Source organism: Nyctibius grandis, chromosome 13 (genome assembly GCF_013368605.1).
Source record: "Nyctibius grandis isolate bNycGra1 chromosome 13, bNycGra1.pri, whole genome shotgun sequence".
NCBI lineage: Eukaryota > Metazoa > Chordata > Aves > Nyctibiiformes > Nyctibiidae > Nyctibius > Nyctibius grandis.
This window is the reverse complement of record NC_090670.1, coordinates 13,648,307-13,659,976: the sequence shown is the minus strand read 5'-3', so window position 1 is coordinate 13,659,976 and position 11,670 is coordinate 13,648,307. Positions and strand designations below refer to the sequence as shown.

The window sequence follows — 11,670 nt, the reverse complement described above, 5'->3', positions numbered from 1 at the left end:
TGAGCAAGACTTGCATGTTCTTGACAACCATCGCTGTGGTCAGCAGCCAAGTCTGTGTACAGAGAGCTGGTCACTTGAACAAGCATCACTAGGTCTTCGGGGACCATTGAAAATGTGGGCTATTTCCTGGCCATCCCACAGAAGCTGAGGTTTAGGACATGTGCTGAGAAGCTGAATGGGTAAGTCATGGCACTCTTGGGTTGGGGTAGGGCTTTAAAATGTTATGGGTAGAGGGTACTTTTCTACTGGTGGAGAGCATCCTTCGGTGTGGGAGCATTCAAATGGTGGATCACTGTGCTAAATCTGAATCACAGCTCAGTTGTTCTTGCCTTCTTGTTGGAAAGAAAACACATTTTCTTGGTGGCAGGTATTTCTTTTACTGCATACTACAACTGGCAGCCATTAGCTGCTGGACTACCAACATTGAGCTGAAAATCACTGCAGCCCTGACTGGGTCCTGGAACCACACCATGCCTAGACAATGTATTTACTCCATCTCCTAAATGAGACACTATGGGTCAAATTCTTTCCCTGTGCAGCTGGTAAAGTCAAACCCGATGCATCTAGCCCAAGAAGCAGAATGAGTGTACTTAGATTGCAAAAGATGTCTCCTATCTATTCCCAAACACACTCTCCGTAAGCCTTAGTTTAGTATTTTTCCCTTTGCCTAGCTGAAGCTCAGTCTGCACCTTGAATAATACATGTACGTTTTTGATTGACATTCAGTCCTAAGCATTTAGCTATCTTGATGTCTTGTCAAGTCATCCTTTGATAAAAGCATTTTAGGTGCCACAAAATGTAATCACTTCACTGCAGCATTCTACATTGCAGATCCAAGTTTCTCTGCACATTTTTCAGCTAAGGATCTTGGCACTGTCAATAGATCTGTTCCATGGGCGATTTTGGATGGATCTATTAATATTGCCTCTAAGAGTAATAAGTCCCGCTCTTTTACAAAGTGAATCATCTGTCTCTCCTGTGGACAAGCAAAATTCTCCCTTATTGGACTTGCAGTCCACAAGCTGGCAGGGTTTTCTGTTTTGTTAATGGTCTTCATACAGCAGTGAAGTCATTTCAAAAAATGTTCAACCCAGTTTTGGGACCAAGTAGTATGTCTTTTGGTTATTTGTTTTTCGAGACAGGCCGTGTCACCATTTGTCATACTTCAGAATGATGGTTTATTCCCATTCTTCACTGACTGCACTGCTTCCGATTCAGTGCTTTCCAACTCAGCAAGATTTTCCTGTGCTAATTCGTCTGAATCATTTCTAGAAGAGTTTATATCAAAGGACATATTCTCAATGTTAATAAAGTGCAGGGGTTTTGAAACAGCTTGTAACTCTGGTTCTTTAAAAATGAGCTTTTTTAGGCGTGTTTATGCTCTGTATGTGAGCACAGTGTGTGTCAGTAGGGGTCTTAACATGATTGATAGGCCTTTCCCTTTTTATTTATGTTCTGTTTGGGACACCTAGCACACTCTCACTCTGTGACCGGAACTGGGCTAACGTGGCTCCAGGCTGAACACTGGGTCTACTGCAGGAAAACCAGCAGTCCTGGCATGGCTTAGGATGTGGCTCTCGGACACCACCACTCACGAGGCTCTCTAAACCTGGCCACCTGTTACACTTTCACCGTTGAGGACACTTACTTCAAATGAGGATGACTGAGATCTCCTGGAAGGGCTCAGTACTGTGGATTTTTGGTAAGGCCCAAGTGATCTGTGTGCTCTGATGTATGCCTGTCTCCTCCTATGTTTGTTTATTGGGAACATACAGTGTACCGAGACATTCATGTGGTACACATCTGGCTCTACACATCTACAACTCAGGGCAGAGGCTTGATCTCACTGGTTGCATCTCTGAATGGGTTTTTATCCACTTGAAGGCTCCTTGATTTTGTTGCTATTTCTGAACTCCCACCACAAACATGAGCCTATCGTGTTTCATGTACCCTTACATTCCTGGGTTGTCAGCCTGCACAGAGCAGCAGTGAATTGAGAAAGTAAAAAAATGAACAGAAAGAGTTAGTCAAGCAGAAACGTAACCACCCACATCATCTGGTGTGTCCTACTTCACTGAAGCCGTCTCAGAACCTAAGGAGACAAAAACAAAAGAAAAGACACTTTAACTCAGGCTGATATCATAAAATGAAGTTTTCTGCGTGCTCTGGGAAGAACCTAGCAGAGTTACTCCAAACCTGGAATTTTGGGGGTCAGGGTGCAGAGAAAGACAATTTTGACAACTGGGGCGGAAAAAAAAAATCCTTTTGCTTTGGAACTAGAACAAGAGTTGTTCAAATGTTCAGATGAAACAGAAATGCTAAAAACAGAAATTCTTTTTAAGTTTTCCAAGTAATGCTAATTACCGAGAGTATATTCAAAACGTGACTCTTCACAGTAGGCCCCAATGACCCTTATTATTGGTGTCTGCAACACCAACTTTAATGAAGCTCACATCCCTTGGCTTTCTATAGAGTCAATGAAATAGGATGTTACTTCTAGTCAATGTTAGTTATTTATAGACTCGAGTATAGACTCAAGACTGTATTCAGATTGCTTTGAGTGGTCTCCTACCTTAAAAAAAGCCAAACTATTGTATCGGATTGGTTGGGGTGAATCAGATTCTCTGAAGTTGACAAGTTTCTTCTCTTGGTGATCAATGGAGGGACTTGTGTATCTAGTTGGTATGTGTGGGATGTTTTCTCTGAATACCTGGGCAAGTTTTGTCTTGAATTTGGAGGTGCCTGTTGATGTTAGGTGCCTGGAGGCTTATGTGTTGCAAGGTGGGAGGTCTGCATGGCTCACAGCCTGCTCAGCTCCCTGTTTTAAAGAGAGCAAACACGGACCTCAGCTTTCACCATTGCTGCCCAGCCTGAAGGACTTCGCATTTCCCTTTGACAATACTTGAAACTATGCCCATTTTCCCTCTTCCTTCCTTCCATCCTTCCTCTCCCACCCCAGGACACTTTTTTTGGTTTTTCTGATCCCCAGTTGTCATGGCTGACATTTTTGAGCCCCGGGATTACTGATTGTGCTTGTTGCTGCTCAGATCCCTTCAAGCTCTCCAAACCAGGACAAAGCTCTGGGCTTTCAGCCAATTTACTCACAGGTTTATCATATGCTGACATTGTTTCTCTATAAATAGGTCTACCTTTACTGACATTATTGATTCAACTGCCTCTCTTCTCGCTAATACTCTTTTTAATGTATCCAACCTGCCTTCGTATTTCATCTAATGAAAGGCTGAAGTCAGAGGGGTAAAGGTCGAAGAGGTTAAACTGCAAGCGTAAAGGTCCTAGGCTTTAAAGTCAGTGTTTGCTATGTGAGATCCACAAGCTTGACAGTGGAGTAAATCTGCAAGTCCGAGCTCTCTTTTCCACCAGAAAAAGAAAGCCGTCGAGCCAATTTCACATTTTATTACTAAGAATTTGAATTAAAATAAGCTTGTTTTGCAAAACCCTCCATCTGATCTATTCATGGGCTATCGATGATAACATAGACCCTAATCTTCCCATCTCAGACTGTATGATTTTGAAAACAAGGAGCAAATTTTCCCTCACAGATAGGAACACATCTTACGTGCTCTTTGTCTTGGAGCTAATCCAAATTAACAGACCAGAGTTGTAGTTGTCTTGCTTGTAAAGTAAACTCAGCTTTAATAGGTCATTTATGCATTTTGTATATATAGGGGTTTTTTGTGACTGACTGGGCAGTTTTTGTATGCAGCGTAGCTCTCTAGTGCAGTGGGAGAAGAAGGGCTCAGCAGTGTGTCTCAGTGTCCATGCAGGCAGCAGCACTTTCGTGCAGCGTGGTGGGACGGTGCTCTGCTCTGGGCTGGGGAGACCTGCACCCTCACCGGATTGCTGCAGGGAAGGACTAGTGGGCAACTTGTGCAGCACGGCAGCCACCAGGTCATGCATTGTGCCCCACAGATGGCTGCACAGTCATTCCACCCTTACAGAAAACAAGTTCTCCACAGGCAGGTATTTAGACACGGCAACAGCGGGTGAGAGCTGGCGAAGATCATGCTGCAGAACGGTAGTGAGTGCATAGGGAGGTGCCAAGGGCCAGGTATTGGGTACGTACTTACCAGTGAAGAGGAAGAAAGAGAAAGCTGCAGAATGAGATCAGGGTAGGGGAAGTCCACTAGCATATGGGACTAAAAGTCATTCAAGATGAGCTCAGCAGGGCAAACGTGGTGGCAGCCCTGCCAAGGGCTCCGGGAGCCATCGGAGGTGTTGGGGATGCTCCACTGGCCCACAGCAGCACGGGTCTGATGGCATCACCCTGAGGAGGTGCCTGGGAGCCGGCCGCTCATTGTCTCCACACCACAGCTATCTCCTGTCCTCACTGCATTTCTGTGCCAGGTTGGCAAGGAAAATCCCGTACTTTATTTTCTGACGTTTGGGCTCTGGCAAGGCTCGCGGAGGCCACGGTGGCCGAGGCCGCAGGAGCGCTGGCAGCCAGGCTTTCCACCGCAAGGCTGGGTGCCCACCCTGTGCTGGCGGCACCTCGGAGCTGCCTTGGGCCAAATGTCCTCGGTGGGGCAGGAGAATGAAATTAGACATTCAGATCTAGCAAGGGAAGCTGACAAGGCTGCCGGAGCAAGAGGCCATTAAATCCCACACTTAAACCGAACAACAACCCCCACCCCAAACAAATCATAAGAGAGAAGAAAACATTTCACGTTGTTAAAAGTTTATACTATCTCTGACTTCAGGCATGTTACCATTAACCTGGGAATTAATCAGAGATTTCTTTTTCATTTGCTCCTTGTTCTGAACTATAATGAGCCCTTTAACAGTGTAAATAAAAAGATCTAAAGATTCAATAAACTATAATGTCACAAATGGCAATCATCTACTATGATGTGAGGCCTCTCTGTTAAAAAGCATCACACAGCTGGAAACAAATGCTTCTGTATAACATTGTAAATAACCTCTAAGCCCGCTACTAATTAAACTGAAGCTTCGCTTCTCCTGGGCATTGAATATATGAACCAATTAAGAAAATACAATTTCTTTTCTGAGAGACCTGTACTGTCCTCCTTAAAAAAAAAAACAGGAGGGGGGGAGATAGAGAAAGAGGCAGTGACAGACAGAAAGAAAAGGAAAGAAAGGTAAGGGGGAAAAAGAAAAAAAAAAAAAGGAGTTTCACAGGAGGGACCACACTGATGTGCTGGGGTTACAATAATGAGACATTTCTGCTTTAAGCAAATTTTGCACCTGTAACCTGCAGAAATATAGCCATAGCACTTGAAAAATTACTTCGATGCTGCACAGTGCCATGAAAATTTATCTTTGAGATGATTTTATTGCATGGTTACCCTAGGCAATTAAATCAATAAATCTTAACTGTCAGAAAGGTTGGCCCGCTGCCAGGAATAAATGAAATGCGTGGAATCAGTAAATAAAAGGTTTCTGACAACTCATTCTAAGAATTATTTAGCAGATGGGCTTTTTGGTGGTGGTGGTAGTGGTGTTGCTTTTGTCTCCAGCATTTATTGACATTCTCTGTGAGAAATGATTATGCTAACATAAACAATATAACACGGAGATATAGATAGATGGGGAGAAGAGTCGGGTTCTTCAGGGTAATAAATTACTCTCCTGGAATCACACATGAACAGCAACTTTGGGGGGCTGATGGCACTGGCGGAGGCAATTAGAGAGCTGGGGTCTGAGCCATGGGCTGCCAGCACATCGGCAGCCCTGGTGCCAGACACCGGGGGTTTGTGCGCTGGCCCATGGTGCTTCGTTATTAAAATAGATGTGCTATTTTCATCGATTGAGTCAGAGATGATTGAGATTGAAATGCCTCCTTGAGACATGGAGGTGACATTTCCATAGGCCCAGAGAGTCCAGTGTTCACCACAGGAGATGCCAGTTTTGACAGGGAAATCATAGTTACGCCTGTGTAAACCCTGAGTAGTCAATGCAGCTGCATTGTTTTTCATGCTGGTGCTACAAATCTGAAGGCCTGACTCTGATTTCCCTTAGCGTGGCATCATGATGCAGCTTGGTCCAAGCCAGAAACATCATGTCATCCTGGCTGTGAAACACACCATATGAAAGTATTTCCTTCACCATACCCTATAGTTCCTCAAGGCCAATGGCAGAGATTCCCAGGCATATTGCTCCTCTGACACCTCCTGTCCCAGTCACAATTTTGCAGCTTTTGTGCTCCCCCATGGCAAATCTGCTGCCTCTCATCACAGCTCTGGGGAGCCAGGCAGGCTGCAGCAGGATGACAGTCATGACCAGCAGCTCAGGCTCAGGGCTTCAGCAGTGCTGGGTGGGTGGCAGGGGCACCAGGGATGCTCTGGCCATCTAACTGGAGGAGGCTCCTCTTGGCTAATCAGCTCCCAAACCGCAGAGGGCATTAGAGATCTGAGAGCCACACTTAACAAGTTGCATCCCCTTCTAGGTACAGCTAAAGCCAACGGGCTTTTACGACGCTGATTGGCAAGCAGCTTCTCATTGCAGATAATTCCCTGCCAGCACATCCCAAACGCATAGGTGATTGCTCTTAAATTGATGGCTCGAAGCACAATAACAGCCTTTTTATTTAGTTTCTGCTTGATAGGCAGTGAATGTAGAGTTGCCAAAAAAAAGAAAAAAAAGAACAGAAAAAGAAAAAAGTTTTTGCTCTCTGTTACACCGCTGTGAGGCTGAAATTCCTTGGGATGACAAGTTAAACAAGGCTCCCGGTGCTGCCCAAAGCCCAGGATCAGCCCTAAGGGGTGCTCAAGGCATGCTGAGTTTTCTCATAGACCCTGCTGCAGGTGGGAATCACCCTTCAAACCCAGCAAATACTCAGGGGCTTCATTCTTACAGCAGATTAGAGCTGGCAATGCTGCATGAGAGCAGCTGGCACTGAGGTTTCACCGAGGGTGGCAGGGCAGAGGGAATCTGGCACCCTGGCACGCAGGCAGCAAGAGTCAGCTCTCTTAGAAAGTAGAAAATGGAGCGGTTTTTTTTTTTTTTTTCATGTGGCTTCACCACATCCAGCCACATATTTCTCATAGTACCCCCCCCCAGCTGAAAGGGTGAACCCTGTCTGCCTGGAGCTAGCTCAAACATGGGGAGTGGATGGTGGTGGTAGTGGTGGCTGTTGGTTTTGTTTTTTTTTTTACTTTTTCCACTCAAATTTTTGTTTCAAAATGTAAACTCTTGAGCAAATCTTCATGCAATCCCACAAATACCAGCAGCCACATTTTCAGGCAGCTGCATGCCAGCAACTGCAAATCACTGCTGAGTCTGGCAAAACACACAAGGTGCCCAGGGGCAGTGGACAAATGTGTGTGAGAAACACAACCAGAAAGCAGCTAAGAACAGCTCCAAAGTTGGTTTCACAGATGAAAGACATATAGCTTGAAGGAAAACTGATCCTAAAGGTTATCACCCAAATTTGCCAAATATTTTTGGCCTAGGAAGGCCAATGCTGTCAGGTAGTATCTTTTCTTCTGCAGTCCAGTTCCTGAGGTCTAACCTAATAACTCATCCCTTGTCTGTAGCTGTTTTCATGCGCTCATAGCTGTACAGGTTCCCAAAAGAGAGAAGAACACGTCTTATTTTCAGAAGGCCAGTCTACGTACTTGCCTAAAAATATCAACAGGGACTTTTCTGTAGCTCATCTGACCACAAACTTCTGTTTAATGTTAGCTCCACATGTGGTTTGTGTGCTGAACACATTTACATTAGCTATAATAAAGTCCTTCCAACCGCATGGACACAGTATGGGGGGGACACCCCCTCCCCCCCCCCAAACTCCCCATGCACATGTGCCTTTTTCAATCAAAGGGATAAAAGGACATCTAAATTCACTTTGAAACACAGCTGGTAAGTGAAATTCCTCTCTATTGCGTGGAGCTGACACTGAATTGCTTTTCTTTTGGACCATGTAGGAGAGGCTGAAGAGCTCTGCAGCCTTTTAGTGAAAGGATTTAGGCTACGCTTCCTACTCCTTAGCTCCACAGGCCACAGGAAGCTCCAGCCAGACTTTTCAGATATAAATAAGGCTTCAAAACCTCTACGTCTTTCATGCTAGCAACCAAACATCCCATGGTCTAGAGCAGCTTGTCATGGGCCAAATTCATTCCTGAGGGAGATGTGCAGTTAAATCATCTTAGCTGGCTGAGAAATTGTAGTGCTTCCGTCTCTCTCTTGAGCCTTGCATAGCTCTTACCGACATCCTACTCCCTTGCCTCAGCCCCACAGAACCAGGGAGGGAGGGAAGATGTCTCCTTGGCTGGGGAAAAGGGCACACAGTACCTTGCCTGAAGTTATTGTGAAGTTCTGTATGAAAATGAGCATCCAAACGCCCATCTTCTATTACCCCCATCATTGCCATGTTTGGAGGAGACACTTCTCCCCCTAGACGGCAGGCCAGCATCTGCTACTGTGGAAATCCCACATACTGGCTATATGAATAATTATCTTCTTTTTTTTTTTCCAGAGGGCTTTTTTCTGCATTGAGCAGTCGCACTAACAGTGCCGTACAGCACAGGTTTATGTGGGACTATTCATCATTCATAGCCGGGATCACAGAACACTTCACAGCCGATTACAAGGTTACACATGCAGGGAATGACATGAGCTGCCTATCTGAAGTCAAGCTTCAAGCTGGTTTCTGGGCACACCCAGAGGATGCTGAGGGCTCGGGGGATGAATGGCACGTGCAGCATCGGACCCGCCCTCCCTCCCTCCCGCTGACCCAAAGGACGTCTGAAATATTCAGAGAGGATGTTTTCTGGCTCCTTGAACACAAAATAGGCACATGCCGTACAAAGGGAGCTCCAAATACCCCATTCCAGATTTTCTTCTGAAGTGACCTACTGCTAAGAGGACTGAGGCTCTAGCGCTGGCTTTACAGGTAACCATTCACACAAGCGGGATGAGGAACACTGGAAAAGCCATAGTCTGGTCAGACTGGACAGCTTTAAGCAGCTTCACGTGATCAGAGTGGTGCAGAGAAGCTGGAAGGTATCAGCGACTGGCCCTTTGTTTTAAGCAGGACATTACAACAAATACTCAGCCTCAAATGCAGACTAACACCTACTGGTATGTCTCTCAAGGCATCCTTCTGCAACACCATCTGTGTTCTGGGTCCCTGACACCGCTGGAGAGGGACATGGCGTCTGGGCTAAGACATCCCTGCCGCCCACCTCCTGGCTGTGCCTTCCCACTGCGCCTCCAGAGCACGCAAACCCCCAGGCTAAGATGAAAAGGTTTTAAGCAGGACTTTACTAAGTGTGAGGGCTGTACAGCAAACCACAGTGACGGCTGCTATTGCTCGGAGCCAGTGGCCTGCGATGGCCGTGGTGTGGGAGCGCTGCGGCGCGTCCCTCCCCGGCGGGCAGCCTGACCTCGCTTGCACCGAGCGCTCAACCTTGCACCAAGCAGCCCTGTCGCACGCTGCTTAGCATCTCTGGAGGGCTTTTTACATCTCTTTTGAGCTGGTATTCTTGGCACTGGCTCTTGGAGCTGTTTCTGCAATGATGATATAAAACGTGGCGGTTTCTAGTTTTGTCATGCCGGGAAGCCCCCGGGGAGGAACGCAGCCCTGCGCAGAGCGTCAGCGCGCCGAGTCGCACCACTTCGGTCCTGCCGGAGCCCTGGGCTGCTTGTCAGTGAGCAACCAAAAAAATCCTGCCTTTGAGTGCTGGCTCCTTTGCTCTTTAGGTTGGGTTTGGGACAGACAGGATTTAGGCTGTGGTCTTGCAGCTGAGGCCCCTCAGGGATGGGGAAAACACACTATTGATCCTGGTACCTCGCAGCTGGTATCAGCACTACATTATTTTCTAACATCAAGTCATTTTAAGTCTCCGCAATGACACAAACACATTGATTAAAAATTAAAACCAATGACAGCTCTCCCACAAACAGTACTTACTGTACCATACTTATTGTATCCTGGGAGGGGAATGAGAAAAATAGCAGAAGACAGAATAATTTATAGTGATAAAATGGGTTACATTTTCATAAAAATTTTATTTTACTTTTTTTTTTAAATAATTCAATGCACTGGCAGTATAATTAATCCCTCTATGAGAGACACAAATGTACCAGTTCAACCAATATTATTTATACAGAGACATTGTGTTTAAAAACAACAAAAGTACATTTAAAATGTTTGTACATAAAGTATTACTGTTATTTCTTTTTTTCTGAAGAAGGAACAAATGTAAACAAAATGCGTAATTGTGCAACACGTTGGAAATACAAAGCAAAACAGGCAAGATACAATTTTATACATATAAAGCAAAAGAAATCAAACTTTTATAACTATACAACATTTCAGTAATTGCTTGACATTTTAACAGTTACCTTGGTCTGTACAAAACAGCTTAACTTATACTTAAAACTTTACAAGAATAACATGCTTGCTCAGAACAAAGACACCTTGTGGAATTGCAATGATTATCGATATGATATTTGCACACATGAGAAAAAAAAGGCTACTTCAATAGTAAATAAAAAGTAAGAATGTAAGGTAAAGGGCTATTTAGTAAACTGTAATCTAATTCCAATAGCTAATTAAGTTGCACTGCAATGCAGAAATTAAATCTGACTTTTGCTGGAAGACCATAAGGTCATAATGTTGGTCTATTTCCAGGAACCAGAAGAAAGCATATATAAATTTTCCTGATATTTTGGTTAATTATACATGCGCGCGCGCGCGCACACACACACACAAAAGAAAAAAAAAAGGAAAAAATAGTATTTGCCACAACAGCCAGAAATGGTGGGCAGGAGAACGCACATACTAGACTACTCCCAACATGGCTAGGTTAAAAAACCAAGACAACTAGAAAGAGCAAACATCCACTGAGTTTGCCAGGATTACTTTTCCCGAACCTTAGTTGTATTTTGCTTTTTTTTTTCAGAAGACAGGAAGCAACTTGAATTGAATTGAGCAATTTTTAAAACACCGGAAGTGCTACAACCAAAGACAAAACACAAACCAAAGGAGTGCTCAAAACCAAAGCAAAAAAATCCAGATCTTTTGACTTGTTTTCATACTCTGTGACGATATGTCGTAGACCTTTTGAATGTGGGTTTTAAAAAAAACAGTATTTAAGATTCAGTAGAAGATATGCAATCCAGAGATGTCAAAAATACAGATATGAATAAATTATGTAATATTTTATGGATTTAGAAGGACTGTCAGCTTGGATAACATGTACATAATTTTTAAGTGTCCTCAAACGATACATATGGCTAAAATTAAACTCCTAATTGCATCAATCTAACATATTTGGTGCCTGATTCTGCAATCTGTGTGCTGAGCACTAATTTACAGTAACTCCTGCGGACTTCAGTGGAGTAACCTGCCCATTAGGATGCTCAGGGGAAGAACGGCAGAACTGGGCCTAGATAAATATTTGCCATAACTTTCAAATGTACAAAACCCATTTGGCTTAGAAAAACCACTTTAACCTGCTGCAATGTCTTTGAACTGAAGAACAGATTCCATTTCTAGACTGAGAGCATTTATGATATGTTTGAATTTATTTGCCATTTTTTCTATGCAAGCTAATGCTGATGCCAGTAAATATTTAAACTCAGAAGTAATGAAATTGCAACATGCCTTTTAGTTAAAACCAAATGCAAGCCTAGGTGGCAGGCAGAAATTCCCCTCCAATTCTTTTAGCAGGGATTATCTGGTGC

The 11,670-nt window shown here is 44.3% G+C and overlaps 1 long non-coding RNA gene across 1 annotated transcript; it reads left to right on the top strand.

Moving 5' to 3' along the window:
- Nucleotides 1–7: 7 nt before the first annotated feature.
- On the top strand, nucleotides 8–8,705 carry LOC137669678 (uncharacterized). The gene is made up of 3 exons (XR_011049156.1): nucleotides 8–179; nucleotides 1,473–1,702; nucleotides 8,456–8,705. It is a non-coding gene; the product is annotated as an uncharacterized lncRNA (long non-coding RNA).
- The last annotated feature ends 2,965 nt before the right edge of the window (nucleotides 8,706–11,670 follow it).